Here is a 20,192-nt window from a genome sequence, read left to right as displayed (position 1 = left end):
TAGCTGGGATTTCTGGGAGTTGAAGGCCAAAACATCTGAGGACCCACAGTTTGCGAACCACTGAGCTAGCACAGTATAGTGGTCTGAGTGATGAACTAGACCTGTGGGAGACCAGGGAGACCAGACCATGACTAAGTGACACTTCCTCATACTAAGAGGAAGACAAAGGAAATCCCACTCTGAACAACTCCTGGCAAGAAAACCCAGTGACAAGTTCACCTTAGGTTTGCCGCAAGAACATAGAATCATAGAATCATAGAATAGTAGAGTTGGAAGAGACCACATGGGCCATCTAGTCCAACCCCCTGCTAAGAAGCAGGAAATCGCATTCAAAGCACCCCCGACAGATGGCCATCCAGCCTCTGCTTAAAAGCCTCCAAGGAAGGAGCCTCCACCACGGTTCCGGGGAGAGAGTTCCACTGTCGAACAGCTCTCACAGTGAGGAAGTTCTTCCTGATGTTCAGGTGGAATCTCCTTTCCTGTAGTTTGAAGCCATTGTTCCGTGTCCTAGTCTGCAGGGCAGCAGAAAACAAGCTTGTTCCCTCTTCCCTATGACTTCCCTTCACATATTTGTACATGGCTATCATGTCTCCTCTCAGCCTTCTCTTCTGCAGGCTAAACATGCCCAGCTCTTTAAGCCGCTCCTCATAGGGCTTGTTCTCCAACAACAACAACAACAACAACAACAACAACAACAACAACAACAATTGCATGCAGCCCATCGGACTCCTAAGTGCGACTACTGAAGCACCCTAGAAACTCCTCAAAACAACAAGATCCAATTTTTTAAATTTTGGTGGTGCAGATTTGGGGTAAATCTTTTGCCCCCAAACTTGCCAAAATGTGCTCTGACTGCAGCAGTTTGTTTCCCTTAACTCTCCCAGACTCTCAAACCTCCAAAGAAATGCAGACAACAGACAAAATGCCTGAAAATTGCACAAACAGCAGTCACAATTAATCACTTTGGGCAACAGTGGAAAAATGTCCCCGCCTGCTATGCAGTTGCACACCTTTGTAATATAGACAGGAACCAAATATTTTATCTAGGATTACATTTCTAGCTGAGAATACCACCAATTATCTTAAGAGAACCTGCTTGATAAATTGGAAGGTGTCAGGCTTCCACATATTTAATACATTTCAAACTGTCACATTTTGTGTAAACCACCTGAACCTTCCTGGGGTTCTCCCACCCCACTGTGCACAACCAATATTCAGTAGTAGGATTTCAAAAACTCACTTCGGGGATGGGAAAATAAATCATTTTTAGCTCAAAGCAAACTGCTTTTAGAGTTTTAGATCTTCAAGGGAGTTCCATGCCCCCTGGAAATTTCCAAGAGGCTTTCCTCTCTAAGTGAGTTGTATACTCCCCATGTGCTTGGTTTTAAGGAAACAAATGGAGTTTAAAAGTGCTTCTACCTGGTGGGATATGAGGCCAGAGGGAGCCATAAATGCATGGCCCAGTCCTGAACTAATGTTAAAATAAGTTCAGAAAAAGACCAGATGTTGCTTTGAAAGATCCATCAATCATCTCAGAAGGACATATGGCCTTGTAGAAGTTTGCTCCTATCAAATAAGCCAAGGGGATGTCTTAATTATCCATTCTCTTTTCAAAAAAAATACCCAAAACATTGCTGGTAGATTGATGGCTTCGCTAATTGTTTGATTCAGTTCTAGGACAAACCTGCACCCTGGATTGCCATACTGTTTCCTCAAATCTGAGCCTATAATTTGTTCAGTGTGCAAATTAAAATTATGCAAATTTACATTTATCTATGCAAATTTAGCACTTTAACTAATGCTCCATTCCCTCTTCCCTACTGCCTGCTCCTTCCACTACCTCACTTCATCCCTCAATATGTCTGTCCCTTGTTTCTCACACTATGCCGTTTGCATTGTTTACTCTTCTTTCCCTCCTACTTTCTCTCGTATCTCACCCTTGCCACTACTCACATTGCTCACCCCCTCTTCCTTCCATTCCTTCATATGATTTGGTGCCCCTCACAATGCATCACTCCTTTGCTTCTTGCTCTTTACCACTCAAAACACGCACTTATCTATTCCCTCGCGTCTAAAAGGCACTTGTTTCTCACTGAACATTCCATAGAAGAATGTCACCACTCAATATGATCCCTAATGCCTCTTCCTTTCCTTAACGTTTCTTGCTGCCTATATATGTGGTAGATGTCTTTGTTGTAGAATTTTGTGCACTGATTGATGTAGATGTTAAATAGATTTAGATGTTAAATAGATTAAATAGATAAGATCAAACCTTGAAAGAGGTTTGGCCAAAGAGCCAAACAAGAGTCCCCTAGCACATCCTTCTGAAAACAACTCTTGAACTGAATCACATTAACTGGGGATATGGAGGGTGGGAGAACTGGAACCACTATAAAATGATATCTCATATGGCAATTCCTCACTAGGCAGTCAAGAAGACTACTCTGGTGGTATCAGATGTCATAGACAGATTTTTAATAAAACCAACATGTATGTCAGTCTTTTTTTTGCAAAGATTATCGACCAGGCTGGCCACAACAGTGTTAGTTTCAAACTCTGCCTACATTTAGATAAAAAATTAGTACTCAGAAATCTATTTTATCTAAAAACTCCATGTAATTGGATGCCACATCATGCTCAAAACCTTACTTAAAAATGGCAGTATCACAAATTATTTAGCATAGTGGGACTTATTTAGGAGTTGTTTCATAACCGTCATCTTAAGGCTAGATTGTATAACTGTCATAGATGCATTTACTACTCTCTGTATCCAGTTCACTGGTTCCTCTTTGCCTGCCTTAATCAACTAGAAAGGGCAATATTAAAAACATTTATCATTGATTTTAAGTCACTAAAGACAATGTCCACATCCCCAGGTTATATAAATTTGAAAGTATCTATTAAGAGTCAACCAAAAGTACGACATATGTAAGATACCATGTAATGTTCACCAAAAATATTATCTGCAACGTAATGCTTTTTTTTTCAAAATGATACCTGTGAAACAGTGTTCCTTTTAAAATGATACCTATAGAATAATTTTCCTTCCCTAATGGCACTAATTATGCATTTTAAAATACTACTGTAAACCAAAGTCATTATAAAGTATTATTACAATGTATATCTGATATATAGAGAAGGTCCCCGGGCTCATTAGAGGTGTGGCAAGTGTGCTGTACATCTCACGCCTATCTGGTATTTGTGCCTCATTATTAAAATAGAAAACAAATTTCACAGCGACTTCAGACCCTGCAGGATGTGAACTCCCGTCATTTGTTCTTTTATGTGACTTAGAGGGGAAGGTGGAGAACTGCGATAGGGGATATGTTAATAACTTGTTTTGTGTAGCAAGGATGAATGTGGTTGCTGATTGAAAAATGTGTCTTGGTTGCAAAAGTTTAGCTATAAAATAGCAAGGGGGAGAAATGATGACATCCATAAATTATATTAGGACTCTAGAGGAGGGTCAAATGTCATAAATTCATAGGAAATTGGCCTTTCTTTGTCCAGTAGGAGAATGATAAGTATAATCATGTTTACCCATGTCATATTTTTGTTGTTGTAAGCACTGTCCTTTTCTTTCTCATTAATGCTGAATGCAAATTATTTGATTTATAATAAAAAGGTAAACTACTGCCACTCTTGATTAGAGAGGAAATGGAAATACTAGTTTAGGCACTTTTATTGATCCAGGAATAAACTTTGTCCCTATGATTACATATTTTTCTTGCCATAAAAGACTTGAACAACATACAAATCAAAGGTTGACCAAATATGGTCAATTAATTCATTGAATTCATTGAAAAAACTCTTCATAACTTAGTGTTTCACTCAAAACAAACACCTTGTGATTTTTTTTATTCATAAACTTTCTTGGTTTCAATTGATATTTACTGTTACTTCTAGACTGGAGTCCAGTCCTTGCAAGACCTTCCTGAAGCAGAAGAGTGTAATTTCTTGAGTGGCACAACCATTAAGAGGAAATAATCCCTAGTTTTTGGCAGTAACCTTCACCACTGCTGCTTACTTGTATTCATGTTCCCAGAGACGAACATGAATACAATGACTTTTTGATTGTCATGGATGATGATGTTACCTCTCAATCTCTTCAGGCTTTCCTTCTCTTCTCCCTGAATTTAGCTGCAGTCCTCACATGAACTGGGGACATGGGGAGTGAGGGAATAAATGTTTTCACCATCAATTTATTTATTTATTTACTTACTTACTTATTTACTACATTTATATTCCCGCTCTTCTCAACCCGAAGAGGACTCAGAGCAGCTTACAAATCAAATGAACATACAATATATTTATTAGCATAGCACAATATAAGCATTAAATTACTATATTGTACTATATCATTATATGGTAATATTATTAGTAATATTACATTTAATATATAATACATAATATTATTATATTGTATTATTAGTAGTATAATATTGTATTCCATTATAATATTATTATCAATACCATAAGTATATACAATATATTATATATTTATAAATTATTATAAATTATATATAATATATGTATATGAAATTAGCATAGAATGTTGTTATACATAATCAATAATCATACATAATCAATACATGTTTATTATCACTTTTATGAAATGCTTGAGATCTGAAGTGGTTTAGATTTTGATTCCTTCCCCCTAGTTTTGGAATACCTGTAATTGCATATATTTACACAATTAATTATCTCAGAGGTTGGATCCAAATGTAAACACAAAATTTATTTATTTCATATATACCTTATAAACAGAGACTCAAGATAATATTATACAATATTTCAAATAATTTGTACATGAAACAAAGTTTTGATTTAGAAACCATCTGAAAACAAAGGTATCACTGTCTCAGTCACTTACATGGACAATTCAAATTTCGGCGTAGTTTGGATGTCAAAATTCTGGATAAGGGATGTTCACCTGGATATTGATTTGAACTATCCCAGATGTAGTGCAAAGTACAGTAGAGTGCCTGGTTCATGAATAGCAGAGTTAGTACCAATTATCTCCACTAAAGACCTGCATCTTTACTAAACTCTTAGTACTATTTTGTTTTATAAACTGCATTTTTGGACTGTCCTTGGCAGTATAAGCTATGGGGATTGTCATAATGAGCGTTTGCGTTTTGAAATATACCACTGCATCATAGTGCATTCCTGTGTCAAGGTGCATACAGTTTTAGAAGATAACCAGCCCAGGAAACTGTGCTGTGCTGTTAGGTTTGCCCCTGAGGGCGGGAGAGAAAAGAAAAACTGATATCTTTACTTTTAACCTTGCTTAACAATAGACATAAAATTGTTGTGGCTGTTGCATAAAGTAAAGTTGTTGTTTAAAGTAAAGTAAAGCACCTGCAATGCTTATGCAGCTTCTAGGAATGTTTGATTGTGGACAAATACTGAGAATGTTTGACCATTCAGTTGAATAATATGCAAGTCGAGTTGCTCTTTCTCTGCCCCAACTCTGAATTATACAGCATCCACTAAGGGTGAGAGTATCAGGGCTGTAGTCAAGGGGGGGGGGGGGGTGTAGGGGTTCATCCCCGCCAAAAAAAAATCAGTTTTTTTAAAAAGCCTGGTTTACCCATGAATTTTAACTGATTAACCAAATCACCATGAGTGTCCACTGAAGTTTATCGATGGAGCCTGATTTCTAAATTGTTTTGTGTTATGAAACTACTCTTCATGATTCGCTAAAAAAATTTCACACACCCCAAATGTTTTTCTGGCTATGGTCCTGCAGGGTATCATTGTTCATGGACAGCTAAATGGCACAGCACATGAAAGTCCCTGTTCCTTAAGGAGTCAGTGCTCAAAGGCTGAAATAAAAAAGCCTTTACCTATCTAATGGCAAGGAGGGTGCCAATCCAAACAATCATATGGGGCTAGATTTGGCAGCAAGCACCAATCTAGCCCAGGTCACCCACGGGGCCAGTCAGCTCTGATCACACAATGTCGTGCTGGCTCTGTGGGTAAAGGAAGGTGGAACCAGCATGCTGCTGCCATCCTGGCAACACAGGAGGTGTCCTGTGTTGCCATTCCTTCAATGGGGGAAGCCACACGCTCCATTCATGTACTATCCTTCCCCCGTGTGAAGAGCTGTCAAAGGAGCCTGGCAAAGCAGGGCATGTGGTGGAGGCTTCCTGATGCCCAGCGGTGAGCCAGAGTGCCGCTGAGAGCCACCACCAAAGGTATGACGATGCTGTGGTTCCATAGCCTGGAAATAGACACCATTTCCCCTGTTTCCACCAGAAGGCCATTTCCCCTGTTTCCACCAGATGTACTAGTGATAGCAATGAGACACAGAGAAATTCTTCTCTAAAAGTTCTCAAGGTAGGGGCACCTAGACATAACCCTTTAGAAAACATGAGCCATAGCTAGAATTTTGAATTGTGCCCAGAAACAAATAGTTAGCCAGCAGAACTATTGCAACATAAATGTTATATGCTTCCTATGGCCAACCCCAGTTAACAATTTGGCTACAGCTCTTTGGACTAGTTGAAGTTTCCGAACATCCTCAAAGGCAGCCCCAAGGAAAGCGTGTTACAGTAATCCAAATGGAATGAAAATGAAGACCTCATGACACTAAAATATCCATTCATTTTAAATTTTATGGTTGTCACCTGCAGGATTCTGGGATTTGTAGTTTAGAGAGGGGCCAGAGAATCCTGGACCTCCCTTAATTACAAACCTAATAATTCTGCAGGAGGCAGCTACAGGATTTCACATGCATAGATATTCCAGTCTGATGAGGCCTAGAGGCATGTGTCACTGTGGCCAGTTTGCACATATCAAGGAATTGGCATAGCTGGGATCCACAAACCTTAACTGTGAAAAAGTACTCCTGGCCACCGCGGAAAGCTTAGCTTCTGAGCTCATGTTTGAGTCCAGGAGCACACCCAAGCTTCAAATCTGTTTTTCCAAAGAGGTGTTTAATTCCATCCAGCACAATCTTGAATTCATTTATGCAAAGGGATCTTGCAGCACCTGAGACACTACCAGAGAGAATGACAGTGTTAGCCTAAGCTTTCATAGACAAAGTCTACTTATTCAAATGCAGAAGTAGACTGACGACCTCATCATATGAGTGGGTTTTCCCCATCCTAGTGCGCTGCCAGCATGCTGCTAGGACAGAGTCTGCTGGAGTCCATGCTATGATGCAGAGCTACTTCCGGCGGGACTCTGTTGGGTTCCATCCCAGCAGCGTGCCAGCAGTGTGCTAAGAATGACTACCCGTATCCTCATTGAAGAAACTGGGTACAACACAAGAGGAAGCCAGGGACAGCCGGGAAACGTAATGGGATGGCAGCCTACAACGAACCCCACGGTTTCCCATGCTGTCCCCCCCCCCGGTCCCCTGGCTTCTGGAGCTCCATGTGATGAGGTCCTGGGTCACCTCAATACCACACTACACTGTATGGTGCTATTATTCTACTCTAACTGCTCTGACTGACTTTTGTGGAATTCTAGGGATAATAGTTAAGTTTAGTGTAGCCCAAGAGCTCTCTGACTGATAGATACCCCTCCCTAAATTGTAAATCCCGAAATTCCATAGGAAGCACTCATAGTAACTGAAATGAAATAATAGTGCTGTAACAGTGTCATATGATACTGATATTAGTTTATGAAAGCATATGCTACCAGCATCAGTGTCTTAGTCTGAAAGGTGCTACAAGATCAGTTTGCATTCTGATATTCCAGATAGCATGGCTATGTCTTTAATTCTACCAGGCTGAAAGCTTGTTTCCTGGTCTGTCTTTTGACTAAACTGGAGCACCTCTCTATTTTCTGGGTTAAATTGCAATATGTTCATCCTCATGTAGCCCATTACTGATGACAGACACCAGTTTAGAATTCAAACAGCTTCCTTGGATTGGGATGAAACAGAGTAGAAGAGCTGAATGCTGTTTGCATACCAATGGCTCCAAGCCACAAAATCCTGGACAGCATCTTCCAGGATTTATTTGTTAAATGGAATGGGAAAACAAAGCAGATCCCTGAAAGTCCCTAGAGATCAATGGCCAAAGAATTAATAGGAATCCCTCAGCACCACCTTTTGGGTGCAATCCTTCAGCAAGAAATTGAGGTACTGTGAAGGATGACTTGTCTATAGGTCTTAATATCCTAAAGACATTAGATCCTGTCTGATCTTGGAAGCTAAGCAGTGTCAGTCCTGGTTAATACTTGGAAGGGAGACTGCAAACAAATATCAGGCACTGTAGGCAATTTCAGAAGAAAGAACTGGCAAAACTGCCTCTGAGCATTCCTTGCCTTAGAAAACTTTATGAAATGTATAGAGATTATTTGAAGGTACATACACACATTACAAGAAACAGGAGAGAAAAATGGGTGGGGAATATTTGACCTTTCAGACGTTTAGACTAAACTTCCAATAAACCTGTACTATTGGTCTCACTAGGACTTCTGGGCACTGAAGGCCAAAACAGCTGAAGGAACAAAGCTTTCCCATCATCACTGCACTCAAAGCATATATGCACACACAAAGAGCCATTATTAGCGCTCTGAATCTTCAGATAGGAGAATTCATTTTATGCTAATAAAAGACAAGATACACAAAGGATCTTAGAAAAGGAACAGTCACATTTTTATGTATTCATGAATGTTCCAAACAGTATGAGTTTGGGTTTCAGAAAAGGAGAAATATAGCTTAAAATGGGACATTCTGATATAGCTTCAAATTGAACATTCTGACAATGTTTAAATAATAGCAAAATAAAATCAATGCCTTGAAACATGAAAATAGGAAGAGCTCAGAAAGTGGAAAGAAAAATAATTACTACATTTCTAGATCCAAGTCTGAAAATAACTAGTTACCACTATAATTACAGTTTCAAAACATGCATTTATTTTCCTGTTTCTCAAAAGCGACTATAATTCTTGAGTTATTTAACAAAATATACATCCCACATTATGCCCCTGGCCAGTGATACAATACGCAGTTGAATCCACTTCATTCCCGGGCCATCAACCACAGCCAGCACATCAACCCTGTGAGATATCTCTTCCAATACTGAGTAGTGCCACACACCCATAACTATAAAAGTAACTACAGTAGAGTCTTGCTTATCCAACCTTCGCTCATCCAATGTTCTGTGTTATCCAACGCAATCTGCCTTTTAGTAGTCAGTTTTTGTTTTCCATACATTGCGATGTTTTGGTGCTAAATTTGTAAATACAGTAATTACTATATAATGTTACCGTTTATTGAACTGCTTTTTCTGTGGATTTGTTGTAAAACATGATGTTTTGGTGCATTATAACATAATTTGATGTTTAATAGACTTTTCCTTAATCCCTCTTTATAATCCAACATTTTCACTTATCCAATGTTCTGCTGGCCCATTTACGTGGGATAAGCGAGACTCTACTGTATAAAGTTATACATACACTGAAGTAATCTCTTGTTAAGTTATAATCATGATGTAAGTTATGTGGGAATGGAAGTAATTACAAGCAACTAATTATTGAACTTTGTTACTTTCAGGGCCTGGTTTAGGGACTTCTAATAGTGGTTGCAGTTGAATCTGTCATCTGGTTCCAACATTATGAATAAAGTCCCAGACTCTTCATCTTCTTTTTTAAATGCTGGCTAACCCTAAGTACCATGTACTCACTGCCAGCAGCAGCAATTGTTCTCTGACTAAAATGGATAGCAGGAACAAGACAGAGAAGATCTAGGAAGGTTAAATACTGGATTTTTCTTCTGTAGTAATTAATTATAATGCATAGGGGAACCATGCTTTGAGCCAGCTCTATCCTGCTTTGTTTGACTGACCTGATCAGATAATTGGATGGCAATTCAAAGATGTGGAAGGGTGGGGAGAGGCGCTGGGGCTGAGAGTCTGCTCAGTGATCAGATCCTCCTCTGTGTTTCATTACACTGCGGTTTGCAGTGTTTGAGGAAGCGATACATTTTCTACCATATGTAGGCTTCCTCACATGTATGAATCTATAAGTCAACATCTATGCAAGATCAGCAAATGCTTGGAGTATTAAGTGAATTAAGTAACTATCCTATAGAATCCTAAAGTTTGTCATTTGGTCAGAGGCCTCAAAGGAGCATTCTGCCTGAGGGTGCAGCTACACTGTGGAATTAATGCAATTTGAGATCATTTCAACTGCATTGGCTCAGTGCTATGGAATCATGGGAGCTGTAGTTTGGTGAGTCAACCGGACTATTTGTCAGAAAAGGCATTACAAAATTACATCTCCCATGATTCCATAGCATTGAGGCATGGCAATTAAAATGGTGTCAAACTGAATTGCATCTACAATTTAGGTGCATCCTGAGATTTCTAAATGCCCCTCTTGAAATTATAGATCCCAAGATTCCACAGGATGGGGTCATGGCAGTTAAAGAGGATTCATCACACTTTATTTGCATGATGTGAAAGACCCCTGATGCGGTGGATGAGATTGCAGGCATGAACTAATTGCCTCGAAAAAAAGAGGATGTGCCTATAAAAATAAGGGATTCCACCTAAGATGACATTTTCCAGGCTAGATGTCTAAAGCAGTTTTGATCTCTTAAGCAGCACTCCTTTTACAAATACTAAATGCCAAAGTTTCTGGTTAAATGACATAATGCTGGTAGTCTTCCTTGTCCCCAAAAATGCCCAAGGGGAAAGCCAACACCTGCGGAGTACACCAGTTTAGGGGTACTTTGGATCCATCATCCCACCCCACCCCAAGTTGGGGACTTGGAAATAGATCACAAAGGTTCAATTCCTGTCCCTGGTGTACTGTTGTGACTTAGTGACATGGTGAGCAGAGGGCCTATAAATGAAGACCTGCTGCATCTGCACAACTTATTTTCATGAAGAAATACTGAAGAATCATCTGGTGACAAGCTCTTGTGTGATGAATATATTGCTGCCTTTGGATTTTGTTTCTGTATGGGAGGCATGAGTTAAGACATTGCTTAGAGAATTCTAAGACATGAAAACAAAGCAGGGTTTTTTTTCTTCAAAGAGATATGTAAAATGATAAGGGCTGGGCTTTGGCGCAGCTGTTTAGTAGCCAGCTGCAATAAATCACCACTGACCAAGAGGTCATGAGATTGAAGCCCGGGTCCGATTGAGCTCCCGGCCATTTAATAACCTAGCTCGCTTTGACCTAAGCAGCTCGAAGGACAGTTGCATCTGTCGAGTAGAAAATTTAGGTACCGCTTTATGCGGGGAGGCTAATTTAACTAATTTACAACACCATAAAAACTTTCAGCAATGTGCGGAAAGGAAGGAGGAAGTACTCCTTCAAGGACTCGGTATCACAAGTGATCGATGAAGCAGCAGCTCCCCTTGTGGCTGTAATTGAGCATACCCTTATGAAGCCGGAAGTTGGAAAATGTTAAATTGCCTCTGTGTCTGTCTGTATGTCGTATGTCTAATGGCACTGAATATTTGCCATGTATATGTGCATTGTATATGTGCATTGTGATCCATCCTGAGTCCCCTTTGGGGTGAGAAGGACAAAATATAAATATTGTAAATAAAATAAATAAAAACAATAAATTTTAATAGTAGATGTGCCATTAAATGTTTTGGAATACAAAGTGGCCCATAATGAGAAGCAAACAGGGTTGATATTTTTTCGGATGCTGAAAAAGCATGTAACAAAGTGTCTTGGTCCTTCATGAGCCATGCTGGATATGCCATATATACCAGGGTTTGCCATATATTTTGTGGCAAAAATGTTCCAGATTCATTCTGACGCTAACTTCACAATCAGATTAGAATCCGGAAAAGTAATTGATGCATCCATATGTCCAGTTTTCAAATACAAATTTAAATCTTTTCAACTTGATAATGTGGAGAGTTGGACAAATTAATGACTGGACCCATGCTCATTCTGGCTTTTTAGAGCTTCAGAGGAGAGCCAATGGGTGGCAGAGTTGTGAATGCTTTCCAACCTGTCTAAAAGAAACAAGTATAAGACTGCTGTTAAAGAGACCTTCTTTGGAGTCTACCATCCTAGAAATTTTTTAGCCAATTTCTCATCTTGCTACTAAATGTAAGGTCCTAGAACCTCATCACACTTACCAATTTAAGCGTCTTAGGATGCTTGACAGCAAATTGAGGAATGGATGGGCATGCAACCCATCAGACGATATTCCTCAACTTCCATCAGAGGCCCCGTCCCCAACTAGCATGGAAGCATCCTAGGATGCTTCCTCTTCAAGACGGGAAGGCTCCCGTGCTGTGCTGGTTCCAATAGAATCAGCACACTTTGCCCCAGGTGGGCAATGCTTTCCCTGTGTGATGGGAGAAGCATCACCATGCCGGAGCAGCGCATAGGGAAACCATTGCCGCACATGTCTGCCGTCTCACCACGCTGGGTGGCAAAATGGCATTGGGGGAGGGGGAGTGTGTAATAAATGTCTTAGTTTAAGTGGTGGCCACACTATTCCAGGCTTTACTGAATGACATGGATTAGCAGGATTATTCCAATCTAGATTCAGGTTTTGTTATAGGATTGAACTAGTTCTGGTTGCATTGGCGGGTGGCCTATGCCTGGTCCTGGACAAGAATAGTGCTCAACTATTTATTCTGTTTAGACCTCTTAGCAGCACTCAGTAGCATCAGAGGTGGCATTCTTCTGGTCTGATTGTCTGATATGGGATTCGGGACCCTATTGATGGATTGTCATTTAGTCTGCAGTGTCCCACAGGGCTCAATCCTGTCCCTCATGCTTTGCCTATGAGGGAGATTATCTGCATGCTGTCGACACACAACTATATCTCCCTTTTACAACTGATGCCAACTATGGAAGTCCTGAATTGTTGTCTGGATGCAATGCAGGTTGGATGCAAGTGAAAACTGTGTTATCTCACATGGTTTTTAAAATAGGAGTGAGCTTTGAGTCTGTTTTTACATGTGTGTATTGATTGTAGATCATTTCAGGGGTCCTGGTGAATTGAGAGGCCATAATAAAGTAAAAGAAAATATATAAATACAGCCTTTCCAATTCCTTCAGTGCTATACACATAAACTGAAAGTGCATTCAAACGATAAACTGTGGCAGAGTTATAACAATCAGTCCTGCAGGAGATAAATATATGAGGCATAGCATGGAGGGAAGAATTAGCATTGCACTAACATGACACTTTTGACACAATGAATTATGTACAAAATAAATTAGAAGAGTGGGGGAACTTGTTCTGACCTTTTTCATCAAGGTTAATTATAAGCATAGAAGTTGCAGGAGAAACCTATTTAAATTACAGAGGAGGGGAAAAATCTCCCAGACCCAGGCTTCCTTTTGCATTCCCAACAAAGTCCCTCTTCTTCACCCAAGGGTCACAATGAAAGGCTACTGCTCAGCTATAAGTAGCTGCACATAACAAGGACTTGCGTGGGTTGTGAGGAGAAAGGAAGGTAGAGAACGAGGGGTGGAATGTTATCTGGTCACGGTAATCAAAAAGAAGGAAACACAACTGGCATATACACCACAAAGAGAAAAGCTGGCAGTTTCTAAAATATAAAAGACATATTACTGAGAAAACTCTATTAAGAATTTAAAAGGTGAAAAACCTTTCATCCAGCTGACTCTAGAGAGAAATTCCTCAGTAAAGAATGGATAAATAAAGGCATTTGCCCTTAGCTATCCTGGCATGAAAGGGACGTCTTATGAATACTTAGCAGATTAATGAGACAGAGGACTCATAAATATGTCAGAAAAATGAACACTGCACTGGCAATGAAATAGATGCCTCATTGGGATGCAAAGTGGCATTCATGAGGGCAGGTGTACTGCAGGAGTCTGCCCTGATGGCACGGTGGGTGAATCTCTGGCTGGAGAGCCCTTGGAGTCGAGGGGAAGGGAGCTCGATGAGCCTTACTAATCTCCAGAAGGTCAGGCAGGACAAGTTCAAGTGTGGACATTTAATGAATGAATTGACCTCCAAACAGAGGGTACTGCCACTAAAGAAATCCTCTACAAGCTGTGGCTGCCACCTTCCCTTCCAATTTCTCTTGTCATTGCTCTGTTCTTTGTTTCGACTTTTGAGTTTATGAAGCTTGGCTTTAGAAACTCATTCTCTCTGGTAGTGAATAGGACTTTACTGTGAGAAATACCATGTACCAGACCACCTTAGTTCATGTAAAAATGGGTGATGGGAAGAAAAAAAACTGAAATTCTTCAAATCAATACAGTATCCTGCTAGTGATTATTCTGACCTATGATAACTGTGGTGGACATCTCAGCCCTTTGGTTTCTCCCATTTTAAGTTATATTCTCTTTCCTGACTAATTCATGAATATTATTTTTTTTAAAGAATCCCAGCGTACATTTTTGTGTGTTTCACCAAACATTATCTTTACAAACATATGAATTTTATGCAACACCACCCACCACTGGCTGAAGGAAAGAGCATTGAAAAATGCAGACTAGTGGAAATTCTGATGAGTAACTGCATTTCAGATGGCATATTGGTTTAGAGAGTGAGAATTAAGTTCATAAATAAAACTTGAATGAATTTCTCTTGCATCCTTTCTCTTGTGTATTGTCACTGCATATGATGTAGAGATGGGATGGGAGCAGGTTAGATATGCTTTACAAAAAATCTTCATCTTTTGGTATATTTCAAATTATTCAACTCAGAACTTAAACTCGACAGGCTTGTATTCCGTGGCCCTGTTTATATATAAAATTCATTCTCCTCAACCCAGACTTGATTAGAAGAGGGTGATGTGTCAAGCCATGCCTGTAGGCCTAAATCCAATTGTTAATCCCAACAAGACTCATTGACCCAATTATTGAATGGCAATTGAAAACCTAAATCCTATTGGTTCAGTGGGTCTCTCCCAGTTAGAACAGATCATTGTATTTGGGACATAAAATAAGACCTTACAGTTAATGGTGGTGTCAGCCAACATCTGGAATCACTTTGGTGCTCTGAGTTGTCAGAGTGGAGCTAAAGCACTTTGTTCCCTAAGGCAGGCAAAAAAAAAACAACAACTATGCAAACACATAATCTCTCATACTGAAACTGTCTGGATGGTCAGTTGAATTTTATTTCAACAAAGGAGATACAACGGTATCTTCTGATACAAGGCAAAATAATAGTATGGATGTCTTCCAGGCTATTGTCAATACCATCATTCTCCAGCATCTTTCACCTGAAGCATCTTTGTCACTTTGTCTAATAATTGGTCTCCTCCTACTATGTTTCCCCAAAAATAAGACATCCCCTGAAAATAAGATCTAGTATTGATGTTTTATTGTTGGTATAATTGTTTTATCATTTTATTGTATGTTTTCGGGCTTGGTCCCCATGTAAGCCGCTCCGAGTCCCCATTGGGGAGATGGGGCTGGGTATAAAAATAAAGTTGTTGTTGTTGTTATTATTATTATTATTATTATTATTATTATTATTATAGTAGAGGTTTTGCTGAATTGCTAAATATAAGGTCTCCCCCAAAAGTAAGAACTAGCAAAGTTTTTGTTTGGAAGCATGCCCACCAAACAGAACACCAGAGCAGGCAGGATAGGTAAATGTGCGTACCATAGAGTGTTGTACATGGAAATAATGGTCGTAACAAGAAATTATTGAAAGAATTCACAGTTTGTCTGGCTATGCTGATTTGTGATGACAACTACTGTACAGTATATAATAAATGTTCATTTTGTTTTGTTCAAAAAATTTCATGAAAAAATGAGACATCCCCTGAAAATAAGACCTAGCACATCTTTGGGAGCAAAAATTAATATAAGACACTGGGAAAAATGGTATGAGGAACCCACATACCAGCAGAAGGCATGTCTATAAGCAAGGCATTGAGGCCCTCCACTTGATCCAAATGTTGAATATTATTTCATGCTTGATTTTTTAAATTCACTTTTATTGGAAGTTAACAATACCTATTAAACACATAATTGATGTCATCACATAAAGATAGAGAGGGATTAGGTATGTATACAATATTAACAAATGTTTATAAGTAATGTTAAATATAACTGAAGGGACTTTTCCACAAGTGTGAAGCAGAAGCTTATCTTCCTGACTTTGCATCCCAACTTGGAAAGCAAATAAAGAGAAGCCAAATTCTTTATAATGTATTAATTACATTTGTATTCTGCATTTCCTCCAGTAAACTCAGTGCAAAATACAGTTCTCTGCTCCTCCAAATGTTATTCTCACAATGAACTTTTGAGGTAAAACAAGCTGAGAGACTGATTGGTTCAATATCACCTAGTGAACTTCATGGCTGAGTGGGCACTAGAAACCTTGCTTTCTCAAGTCACAGTCCACCACTCTTAACCACTAAACCATACAAATTTTCCTACATCACACTGTGGTTGCCACATGGAACCTCTACTATCATTATACCCAAGCACCTGTAGCTCCAAATTTAGAGGGTAGGGACAACTAGCCCTACAATGATGCGGTATAAGTTCTATCTCTTCTTAGGTTACAGGGCATAAAGAGAGATGGAAATAATATTAGAAATATCTGGAAAAATGTGCAACCCCCCCCCCCCCCGGTGCGCTTCCCGGCAAGTGTTTGTTTAAGATTTTTTTCTATACAAAATTCACATGTTGTACATTTCTCCACAGGAAATAGCTCTTTCAACATAAAAATACTCCTTACTGTGCAAAAGAAAATGCTGTTTCCTGTGTGAATTTTTCACAGAAGAAATTCCAAATTGTGATTAGTCTACCAAAGCTCTGCAATTTTCAAAGACTTTCTCATAGAGGGAAAAATTGCTAAAATAATTCATGCTTTTGTTGAGAAACAAAATTTTAGAAAAATTATGTCCTCACCACTGCTACTCACAAGAAAGGGCCTGGGAATTCCACTACATTAATGGTTTTTCAGACTTCTTTAGAAAATATTTAAAATAAAACATTTTAGTGTGAAAGCTAAATAATAACAGGAACTAAAAAAAGAAGCAGAAGTCATAATAGTAGTTTGCATGCTACTGATAAAATATTCCAAACCGATAAAGTTTTAACTACCTGGTCCTACATTTAGCATTCTTCCATCTTCTTTCCACGCCAAAATATGTACTGTTCCTCTCTTATAGTTTCTGACATTGCCCAATGATTGTGGAAATTAATCAGTTCAGCAAGTGCACTAATAATATCATTGAGAGAGAAAAATGCACCAAATCTTTCTTTCACATTTAGGAACCACTGTCCAGCTCCTTCTTACATCCCACTTTGCTTCAACCCCTCTTCTCCCTCCTCATTCTACAAGTTGCCACTGGCCTGCTGTCTAAAGTTCAATATCTTTTCTTGTAGATGAGAACTTATAGATGCCTTGTTTCTCTCTCTCTCTCTCTCTTTTTTTTTGGAAAAGAAGCATGGATCTTGCTGACTCCTTTATAAGAACTAGAAAATTGAAACATTAAAACAAGGTGTTGTAGGCCTCTAGAGAGAATTGTAGTCAAATGCTAAAGATGGCAGGATCTCTTCACTATTAAAAGGAATCCCAGAAGTGTACCTTGCATGACGAGCCACCACTATTACAATTCCTGTTTCTGTACAAATATGAAAAGGTGCTGGAGGTCTGGGTGTGAGTGTGTGTGTGTGGCCACCTTACTAAAGAGGCAGGGGGGTTTTCTTAAATGGATCTTGGCATTGCTTAATAAATATGCATTAATATTTCAACTGTAACAAATGTTGGGTTTCATTGGGATGAACTTCAATTGAGACATCCCAGATTCAGAATTGCAATTAGAGTTTGAATATTAATCTTTCAAAATGCAAATAACTTGGCATCCATTTTTTATTTATTGAAATATTTATGCTCCTGCCTTCTGATCCTGAAAGAGACCTCCCTGAACACAATCAAAAGTTGACTGTTTTCATTCTGGCATTATCAATTAACATTGACCAGATGTTGGCTTTTTCATTCTCATCAGGAACTGACAGTACAATACTATGTATATCTACTTTGATACAAGTTCTAATCACATTCAGTGTGACATACTTCCTGCTAAACAGGGTTAGGATTGCAGCTTATAGAAATCTGTTGCACAATTCAGAGTGTAACTGAGCCAACTATCTGTAGTTATTAATGTTCACGTTTGCCTGTGAAGTATGCATCATATATCTCCTTTGATATTGTCATCTTCATCCTAGTTTTACAAATAGTGACTCTCTAGAATTTCAGAACTTATTTTAGTGTGCTCTTAATGTCATACAGGATGACTGTCATGTTGTAATATTTGGAAATGTACAAGTTAAAGATACATGGTGATTCGGAACTTACTAATTTATCTGTAAGATTCTAAATTATCATCAATCTCGCTCCTGGAAACAAGAGTAAACTGTTTAACAATGTACATTTCATAAATTATTCTATGACAAAAATGAATTTTGTTTGTGCAGGAAATGAAATATGTTTTCTACACAGTTTATGTTTTCTGTACAGAAAATAATTTTCTATACAAAATACCATATGTATTTTTCATGTGGAATAAACCTCTTATTATGAACATTCCTTTTTTTTGTGGAAATTCTTTTCCCCCCCACAGAGAAATTAACAGAAATAAAGGAAGCGAGGAAATGAACATTGAAACAGAGAAATAATCAAGTCGGTGATGAAAAGGATTGGAAGGACTTAAAATTACCCCAACTTCTATCTCCTTTTACTCCTTTTATTCCTCATATTTCTTTTTTTCCTTTCTTCCTCTCTCTTTCCCCCTTTTTACTTTCCCCCCTCTATTCACTCTATTCCTACTCATTTTAATTTTGGACAAAAAAGACTGCAATAAAAATATTTTTAAAAGAAAATTTTTGTCCATAGGGGTTTCCCAAAGCTCAAAAAAACTTTTTAAACCATTAATGTGAATATTTTCAAACATACTTTCTATCCCTGGCATTCAACACAGCTATTTAAATCCACTGCTCTCCATCAGATGTCTTTTTTTAAAAAGGAATAATTAATGACCTAAATGTAATCATTAGTTTCAAGTAGAGGAGATCTATTGGATCAATGGAACATATGTAAAAATGGATTTAACAAGTTCCCATTTATTCAGTGAACCTATTCTAGAGGGAACTGACAATTGGATTTAAGGCCATTGAGAGAATTCTTAGAGGGAGCAACAAAACTCTCTATATCTAGTCTGATCTCAGTTGTACCTGCCAACCTGCTTCCTTTATTCACTAGGTCAGCATATTTATTTATTTATTTATTTATTTATTCATTTACAGTATTTATATTCCTCCTTTCCCAACCCAAAGGGGACTCAGGGCGGATCACAATGTACATATACATGGCAAACATTCAATGCCATTAGACAAACAACATATATTGACAACCACATATAGACAGACACAGAGGCAATTTAACATTCCAGCTTCTGGCTTCATGAGGGTATGCTCGATTCTGGCCACAGGGGGAGCTGCTGCTTCATCATCCACTGTGACACCAAGTCCTTGATGGAGTACTTCCTCATCTTCCACACACTGCTGTAGATTTTAGTAACTGTAAAAGTTTCCCCTGATGTTAAGTCCAGTCATGGCCAACTCTGGGGGTTGGTGCTCATCTCCATTTCTAAGTCGAAGAGCCAGTGTTGTCCGTAGACACCTCCAAGGTCATGTGGCCAGCATGACTGCATGGAGCGCCGTTACCTTCTCACTGGTGCAGTACCTATTGATCAACTAACATTTGCATGTTTTCGAACTGCTAGGTTGGCAGAAGCTGGAGCTAACAGTGGGCCCTCAATCCGCTCCCTGGATTCGAACCTGCGACCTTTCGGTCTGCAAGTTCAGCAGCTCAGCACTTTAATACACTGCACCACCAGGGCTCCGCTGGAGATTTTATGGTGTCATAAATTAGTTAAATTAGCCTCCCTGCATAAATGGTACCTAAATTCCTATTTCACAGATGCAACTGTCTTTCAGATGCATAGGTCAACAGCAAGCTGGACTATTAATGGTCAGGAGCTTACCCTGACCTGGGCTGGCTTCGAACTCATGACCTCTTGGTCAGTAGTGATTTATTGCAGCTAGCTACTAACCAGCTGGGCCACAGCCTGGTTCCACAGTTGGGAGGCAATGGGAATCAGTCCTTATTCCCAAGTTGTTCTAGTCCTGTGATTAACAGCATTATCTTTAACATCAACAAAAAAGATGGTTTCCTATTGGTCCAATTAGATTTACCACCAGAAATCCCAAAGTAAAGGGATTTTTAGCACTCCCTGAAAACAGTC

Source organism: Anolis carolinensis, chromosome 1, assembly GCF_035594765.1.
Source record: "Anolis carolinensis isolate JA03-04 chromosome 1, rAnoCar3.1.pri, whole genome shotgun sequence".
NCBI lineage: Eukaryota > Metazoa > Chordata > Lepidosauria > Squamata > Dactyloidae > Anolis > Anolis carolinensis.
This window is presented reverse-complemented; position numbering follows the sequence as displayed.